The sequence below is a fragment of the Salarias fasciatus genome, chromosome 22, assembly GCF_902148845.1.
Source record: "Salarias fasciatus chromosome 22, fSalaFa1.1, whole genome shotgun sequence".
Classification (NCBI taxonomy): Eukaryota; Metazoa; Chordata; class Actinopteri; order Blenniiformes; family Blenniidae; genus Salarias; species Salarias fasciatus.
Window position 1 is genome coordinate 235,662 of NC_043765.1, and position 8,804 is coordinate 244,465.

At 56.8% G+C, this 8,804-nt stretch overlaps 1 long non-coding RNA gene across 1 annotated transcript; it reads left to right on the forward strand.

Annotated features, from left to right (window-relative positions):
- Nucleotides 1-1,824: 1,824 nt before the first annotated feature.
- LOC115380894 (uncharacterized) lies at nt 1,825-6,146 on the forward strand. Its single transcript, XR_003930375.1, has 3 exons — nt 1,825-1,959; nt 5,934-6,020; nt 6,101-6,146. It is a non-coding gene; the product is annotated as an uncharacterized LOC115380894 (long non-coding RNA).
- Nucleotides 6,147-8,804: the final 2,658 nt, after the last annotated feature.

An 8,804-nucleotide genomic window follows, 5' to 3' on the forward strand; every position in this document is an offset into this window, starting at 1 on the left:
GATGACAGTGACCCGCCTCCAGCCCTGCAGCGGGTGTAGATGGCGATGACCCGCCTCCAGCCCTGCAGCGGGTGTAGATGGCGGTGACCCGCCTCCAGCCCTGCAGCGGGTGTAGATGACGGTGACCCGCCTCCAGCCCTGCAGCGGGTGTAGATGGCGGTGACCCGCTTCCAGCCCTGCAGCGGGTGTAGATGGCGGTGACCCGCCTCCAGCCCTGCAGCGGGTGTAGATGACGGTGACCCGCCTCCAGCCCTGCAGCGGGTGTAGATGACGGTGACCCGCCTCCAGCCCTGCAGCGGGTGTAGATGGCGGTGACCCGCCTCCAGCCCTGCAGCGGGTGTAGATGGCGGTGACCCGCCTCCAGCCCGGCTGCCTCGGCGCCGTGCGGTCAGGTGATTGGTGATCGTCAGTATCTGCGGCTGTTGTCTCGTCAGGCTGACTGAGTGACTCACAACCAGTGAGAACAAACCAGCTGCACCTCCTCTGACCCTCTCCGTCCAGGTAGCAGAGTGGTAACCAAGGCAACGGCCATAAAAACAGTCCAGGTGACACAGATGCTTCGGTTAGCTTTGGCAACTGGGTACAATGCCACTCTGTTACCACGGCAACCACTAATAACACTGGCAAATGCTTGTAACTGGGACCTGAAGGAGCTGCCGGTGGCATTACATCAGAGGACAACCTGACATGATGACATCGTCGATGAGGTCACAGCACAGGACGACCTGATGTGATGACATCACTGATGAGGTCATAGCTGCAGAGGAAGCCTACAGGGCTGCTGGTGCAGCTGTGGTGTCTTCCTGACGAAAACACTGTGTTGTTTTCCCGAGTAACAGAACCGGAGAACCAAAACACCGAGCGGCAGAGGAACCGCCAGGAGCCACCAGCAGCGGGTTCTCTGAGCAGAGGCTAAAGCTAGCAGCGGGTTCTCTGAGCAGAGGCTAAAGCTAGCAGCGGGTTCTCTGAGCAGAGGCTAAAGCTAGCAGCGGGTTCTCTGAGCAGAGGCTAAAGCTAGCAGCGGGTTCTCTGAGCAGAGGCTAAAGCTAGCAGCGGGTTCTCTGAGCAGAGGCTAAAGCTAGCAGCGGGTTCTCTGAGCGGAGGCTAAAGCTAGCAGCGGGTTCTCTGAGCGGAGGCTAAAGCTAGCAGCGGGTTCTCTGAGCGGAGGCTAAAGCTAGCAGCGGGTTCTCTGAGCAGAGGCTAAAGCTAGCAGCGGGTTCTCTGAGCAGAGGCTAAAGCTAGCAGCGGGTTCTCTGAGCAGAGGCTAAAGCTAGCAGCGGGTTCTCTGAGCAGAGGCTAAAGCTAGCAGCTCACTGTGTTAATGGTAGGAAGGTTATCCTGCATCTACAGCAGAGGCTTCTGGGTATTTTAGGAGTGGCTGAGGGGCCACACAGGTGAAGAGGCGTGATGTGTTCAGGGACACGAGGAGGAGGGAGAGGCTCCAGCATGTGTGTGAGACTCTGTGTGTGTGTGTGTGTGTGTGTGTGTGTGTGTGTGTGTGTGTGTGTGTGTGTGTGTGTGTGTGTGTTTGGGTTGAATTAAAGGGGGCGGGGCTCCAGGCTGCTCCTTTAATCCAAACTGTGGATCTGTGCTGTAAACTCATGTTTCTCAGACACACACACACACACACACACACTCTCTCTCACTCACACTCACACTCCCGCTCTCTCTCTACATGTTTGGCAAACAGAGGCTGGAGTTGGCAGGAAAACTAACCCCCCCTCCCCCTCCTCCTCTCCTCTCCTCCCCTTTTCGGAGTGTTTCCCCTCATTCAGAGCTCCGTCTTTCAGAACATCACACCTCTGCCGTTGTCTCTGTCTCTGTCCCGGCCTCGGTGTCTGTCCTGGTCTCTGTCCCGGCCTCGGTCTCGGTCTCGGTCTCGGTCTCTGTCCCGGCCCCCCCTGCCCCCCCGGTGGATCATGTCCGGGTCCAGGCTGCTGCTGCTGCTGCTGACACTGGGTGAGTGTGAGACCAGCTGTTTCTGCTCTGTGAATGTGAATGTACCCCCCCCCCCCCCCCCCCCCCCCAGCTGGGGGGCTTCCTCTCAGTGTGGATGAACACATGAACACATGCTGGATCACTTCATGTCTTCTTCCCACGCTGACCAGAACTTCAGAGAGTTCTGAGCAATACGAGAGAGAAGTGGTTCTGCTGTCAGAGCTGTGTGTGTGTGTGTGTGTGTGTGTGTGTGTGTGTGTGTGTGTGTGTTCAAAGTGAACAGTGAGACCAGAATGACTGAGGACTTTCTAGCGCTGGGTTTAGGTCAGGTTTAGGGTCCAGGTCGGGTTTAGGTCGGGGGGGCCGTTAAACTGGACTGGACTGTTACAGCAGTGTCAGTGTTTTAAAAGAGGCTGCTCAGCCCTGCATCTGCTGCGTCACTGTGGAGGGACAAGAGACACGACCCGTCCACGACCCGTCCACGACCCGTCCACGACCCGTCCACAACCCGTCCACGACCCGTCCACGACCCGTCCACAACTCGTCCACGACTCGTCCACGACCCGTCCACGACCCGTCCCCGACCCGTCCACGAGCCGTCCACGACCCGTCCACGACCCGTCCCCAACTCGTCCACGACCCGTCCTTTAGGACAAGAATGATGACGTGGAAAGAAGTAAATCATTAGAATTCTGTAATAATTATAATATTTATGTCATTATAATATATTATAATATAATATAATTAAAATAATATGATGTCATTAATAATAATTTGGGACGATATCCATGTTGTGAACGATGACTTTTCCTGGGTGTTTCTGGGTCAGTTTGGCGTTCCGTTTCATGGTCGGCCTTCCGAACAAGCTTTAATGTTGACAGATGTGTGTGTGGGTGAAAATGACATCGTCCTTCCATGTTTAGTCATCAACAATGTTAATGAAATTATTTTCAGAAAAACTTCCCTGAAGCAGTCAGCGGAGGCAGAAGCCTCCTTTCTCACTTTCTCCATGTTTGTCATGAGATGGTTTTGTTGTAACTGATATAAATGAACTGAATTATGATTCTTTCTCACCGGTCTCAATGAAAAAAAATCACAAGTAGAGAAAACTAGTGTATCATCAATTCATTTACATTAAAACCTTAAAACCGGGGTTTGTCTGGAGGTCAGCAGATCCAGGTGAATCATCTGCATCACCTGCAGATGCTGCCACTGTTCCCACTGCACATCTGGAATTATCACTGAGCTGCAGACGTTCTCGTGGCGGCTCTGCACTCAGTGCAGCAGCCTGAGTTCAGCAGGTACGTTCCATTTCCGCTCTGGTTCAGTCAGTCTGCCACACAGACAACATGAGTGTGAAGACTGAAACCCAATCAGACCTCATATTCAGGGAAATCCCCCTGTTTGCATTGCATCATGGGGAGAAGAGATGAGACTGCTGCTCACTGAGCCTCCACCTCAAAAAAACCAAGGTTTCACCAGGCTGCAGCGCAGGACAGCCGTCCTCAGATCACAGCCAGTGACGTCCACAGTCGTCTTTCTGCGACGGCGTCACAGTTCGTACTGACACACACACACACACACACACACACACACACACACGCAGGACTCTGTCCAGGTGAGGCTTCCAGCCCATCGAACAGCAGCATCACTGCTGACTCACAGGCTTGGAAACGCATGATGTAAAAGAATGTCATCACAACTGTACAAGTGCAAACGTGTGTGAGTGTGAGTGTGTGTGTGTGTGTGTGTGTGTGTGTGTGTGTGTGTGTGTGTGTGTGTCCAGATCATTGTTTTAATAAGGCAACATTAGAGGTCAAAGGTCAGAGTTCTGCAGAGTTGAGAGCTCTAAACAACTCCTGACCTCAAAAAGAACTGGAGGGTCCGGTCTGAGTGGCCGGCGGCCCCAGCGGCGGCCCCCAGCGGCGGCCCCCAGCGGCGGCCCTTAGCGGCGGCCCCCAGCGGCGGCCCTCAGCGGCGGCCTCCAGCGGCGGCCCCAGCGGCGGCCTCCAGCGGCGGCCCCAGCGGCGGCCTCCAGCGGCGGCCCCCAGCGGCGGCCCCCAGCGGCGGCCCCAGCGGCGGCCTCCAGCGGCGGCCTTCAGCGGCGGCCCCCAGCGGCGGCCCCCAGCGGCGGCCCCCAGCGGCGGCCCTTAGCGTCGGCCCCCAGCGGCGGCCCCAGCGGCGGCCTCCAGCGGCGGCCCCCAGCGGCGGCCCCCAGCGGCGGCCCCCAGCGGCGGCCCTCAGCGGCGGCCTCCAGCGGCGGCCCCAGCGCCGGCCTCCAGCGGCGGCCCCAGCGGCGGCCTCCAGCGGCGGCCCCCAGCGGCGGCCCCCAGCGGCGGCCCCAGCGGCGGCCTCCAGCGGCGGCCTTCAGCGGCGGCCCCCAGCGGCGGCCCCCAGCGGCGGCGGTGGCCCTCAGGGCTGCTGGCCCCCGGCGGCGCTGGTGTAGCCCCGCCCACTGAAGCCAGACGAAGTCCGTGGAGACACAGACTGTTCAGAGAGAAGAAGAGAAATGAACCTTTACACTCTGAAGGAAGTTTAACCAGATCACTCACATGGTGTGTGTGTGTGTGTGTGTGTGTGTGTGTGTGTGTGTGTGTGTGTGTGTGTGGGGAGGGGGGGGGGGACAGCTGGTTTGTGTAACATCTCCTTCTATTCTTTGTTCTCTTCACATACTAGTCTCTGTTTTTCCTTTATTCCTGCCTACAAGTCCCGCCCACACCGTGTGTGTGTGTGTGTGTGTGTGTGTGTGTGTGTGTGTGTGTGTGTGTGTGTGTGTGAGCTGTTTTTCATTTGTTATGTTGTGATTGACAGGCCGTTCGTGATGACACTCTTCCTGTTTGGTAACAATTAACAGCCCGCCCCCTCAATTCCCATCACACACACACACACACACACACAAACACACACACACACACACACACACACACACACACACACACACACACACACACACACACACACACACACAGTCTAATGGAGGTCAATCTGTGATAATCTGCCCCCTTGAATTACTCTAATCTGACATGGTGTGTGTGTGTGTGTGTGTGTGTGTGTGTGTGTGTGTGTGTGTGTGGGGTTAAGGACCAATCCTCTTATGACTGGCTCCTCTGAAGGGTCCTGGGTTCGATCTCCAACCCTTCAATTGCACTTGTGTCACTTCCTGTGTGGAGGGCCATGCTAGCTTAGCAGGCCTTCTGTTAGCTTCCTGTGTGGAGGGCGATGCTAGCTTAGCAGGCCTTCTGTTAGCTTCCTGTCTGGAGGGCGATGCTAGCTTAGCAGGCCTTCTGTTAGCTTCCTGTCTGGAGGGCGATGCTAGCTTAGCAGGCCTTCTGTTAGCTTCCTGTGTGGAGGGCGATGCTAGCTTAGCAGGCCTTCTGTTAGCTTCCTGTCTGGAGGGCCATGCTAGCTTAGCAGGCCTTCTGTTAGCTTCCTGTCTGGAGGGCCATGCTAGCTTAGCAGGCCTTCTGTTAGCTTCCTGTCTGGAGGGCGATGCTAGCTTAGCAGGCCTTCTGTTAGCTTCCTGTCTGGAGGGCCATGCTAGCTTAGCACGCCTTCTGTTAGCTTCCTGTCTGGAGGGTAATGCTAGTTTAGCACGCCTTCTGTTAGCTTCCTGTGTGGAGGGCGATGCTAGCTTATCAGACCTTCTGTTAGCTTCCTGTCTGGAGGGCGATGCTCGCTTAGCAGGCCTTCTGTTAGCTTCCTGTGTGGAGGGCGATTCTAGCTTAGCAGGCCCTCTGTTAGCTTCCTGTCTGGAGGGCGATGCTAGCTTAGCAGGCCTTCTGTTAGCTTCCTGTCTGGAGGGCGATGCTAGCTTAGCAGGCCCTCTGTTAGCTTCCTGTCTGGAGGGCGATGCTAGCTTAGCAGGCCCTCTGTTAGCTTCCTGTCTGGAGGGCGATGCTAGCTTAGCAGGCCCTCTGTTAGCTTCCTGTCTGGAGGGCCATGCTAGCTTAGCAGGCCCTCTGCTAGCCTCTGGCTGATGCGTTCCTGTGTTTCAGTCTGCGATGCTCAGTACTACGACGGCGTCACGCTGCCTCCGGACTATGACTCCGACTACAACGCGACCTTCGAGTACAGCTTCTACAGTGAGTCGGCTTCACTTTATTTTGAAAATCCCTGAGCGCTTTGGTTTCCTGTGAGAGAGACGGTGACGTCCTGGTTTTAGGTAACACAAGCAGCGACGACCTCGACCGCTTCAGCGAACGCTTCATTGAGGAGGAGGAGGAAGAGGAGGAGGAGGGAGTGATGGTTACCATGCCAACCACAGAAGGGGGCGGGGCCGACGTCACCAGAAGCACCACAGAAGGGGGCGGGGCCGACGTCACCAGAAGCACCACAGAAGGGGGCGGGGCCGACGTCACCAGAAGCACCACAGAAGGGGGCGGAGCCGACATCACAGAAGGGGGCGGGGCCGACGCCTCTCATGCTGCATCACTTCCTGTTTGCCAGGTCAGAATGAGTCTGGTTCTGTTTGATTTACTTTAACCCAACGTTCAACCAGTCCCGGAGCGAGTTCCAGCGAGGTCCAGACCAGGGTCTAACCAGAGTCTCACCAGGTTTTAACCAGAGACTAACCACCGTTTGTTCAGAGTCTAACCAGGGTCTGTCCACGGTTTAACAAGAGTCTAAGGGTGCTTTCAGACCTACAGCATTTGGTCCGCTTGAAGCGGACTAGAGTCCCCAACTCCTGCAGGTTCGGTTCGTACGCGCTGGTGTGAAAGCAGACCAGTTAGTTTTGGTCCGGGACAAAGAACCGCACCGAGACCTCCTGGAGGAGGCGGTCTCGGTGCGGTCTCGGCGCGGTCTCGGTGCGGTCTCGGCGCGGTCCGCTGCTGGTGTGAACGTTGACCAGCCTCGGTCCTGTCCGCTCTGTTGTGGAGAAGGCTTTTTGGTCGGCGGAGGCTTCCGTAGCAAGCCGCGCGGCGCATCACGTCACACATGCTGGCCAATCAGGGTTCACTTCCGCCACGCAAAACACACTATTATGTGAACAGCGCCACCAAGGGGCAGGAGGGTCATAGTGGAGAGTTCATCTGCAAAAACAAGTGGTGTGAATGCGAACCGAACCAGTTGACAGCTGCAACATTTATGAATAATTTATGTCCGAACCGAACCACTCTGGGACTAGTAGGTATGAAAGCACTCTAACTAGAGTTCAACTAGTTGAAGACTGGCTCATCAGCTGATGGACTGACTGGTGTGTTGACGGTGGACCGATGGACTGAAGGACTGAGGGACTGGTGGACTGGTGGACTGAGGGACTGAGGGACTGGTGGACTGAGGGACTGAGGGACTGGTGGACTGAGGGACTGGTGGACTGAGGGACTGGTGGACTGAGGGACTGGTGGACTGAGGGACTGAGGGACTGGTGGACTGAGGGACTGATGGACTGATGGACTGAGGGACTGATGGACTGAGGGACTGGTGGACTGAGGGACTGATGGACTGAGGGACTGAGGGACTGGTGGACTGATGGACTGAGGGACTGATGGACTGAGGGACTGGTGGACTGAGGGACTGGTGGACTGAGGGACTGGTGGACTGATGGACTGAGGGACTGGTGGACTGAGGGACTGGTGGACTGAGGGACTGATGGACTGAGGGACTGAGGGACTGGTGGACTGAGGGACTGATGGACTGATGGACTGATGGACTGAGGGACTGATGGACTGAGGGACTGGTGGACTGAGGGACTGATGGACTGAGGGACTGAGGGACTGGTGGACTGATGGACTGAGGGACTGATGGACTGAGGGACTGGTGGACTGAGGGACTGAGGGACTGGTGGACTGAGGGACTGATGGACTGATGGACTGATGGACTGAGGGACTGATGGACTGAGGGACTGGTGGACTGAGGGACTGATGGACTGAGGGACTGAGGGACTGGTGGACTGATGGACTGAGGGACTGATGGACTGAGGGACTGGTGGACTGAGGGACTGGTGGACTGAGGGACTGGTGGACTGATGGACTGAGGGACTGGTGGACTGAGGGACTGGTGGACTGAGGGACTGGTGGACTGATGGACTGAGGGACTGGTGGACTGAGGGACTGGTGGACTGGGGGACTGAGGGACTGATGGACTGATGGACTGAGGGACTGAGGGACTGGTGGACTGAGGGACTGAGGGACTGGTGGACTGAGGGACTGGTGGACTGATGGACTGAGGGACTGGTGGACTGAGGGACTGGTGGACTGATGGACTGAGGGACTGGTGGACTGAGGGACTGGTGGACTGAGGGACTGAGGGACTGATGGACTGATGGACTGAGGGACTGAGGGACTGGTGGATGATGGACTGAGGGACTGGTGGACTGATGGACTGAGGGACTGGTGGACTGAGGGACTGATGGACTGGTGGACTGAGAGACTGAGGGACTGGTGGACTGAGGGACTGAGGGACTGGTGGACTGAGGGACTGAGGGACTGAGGGACTGCCTGGTGTCTTCGGTTCATTCTGAGCTAAACTTTAGTTCAGTCACCAAAGCAAACAGAGAGAAGAGAAGCTGGTCCACCAGTGAAACCAGCTGAACTCCTCTGACGGTCCGAGCTGCGGATCAGACCCGGGATTCTTGGCTGGTTTGTGGTTTTTGGTCTCAGGGTTAAATTCTTGAAAGTTTTAGTTTCTCAAACTGGAGCTGTAAATCAGACGCCACCACAGAAGAAGAGGCGGTGAGAGGAGGAGTCACATGACCAGCAGCTGCAGACAGGAGAGTGAAACTCCTGGAGAGGACACGAGCATCACACTGCTCCACAGCCCAAACAGCCAGGACAGGTTCAGAGGGTCAGCCAGTCCCTCACCGGGTCAACCAGTCCCTCACCGGGTCAGCCAGTCCCTCACCGGGTCAGCCAGTCCCTCACCGGGTC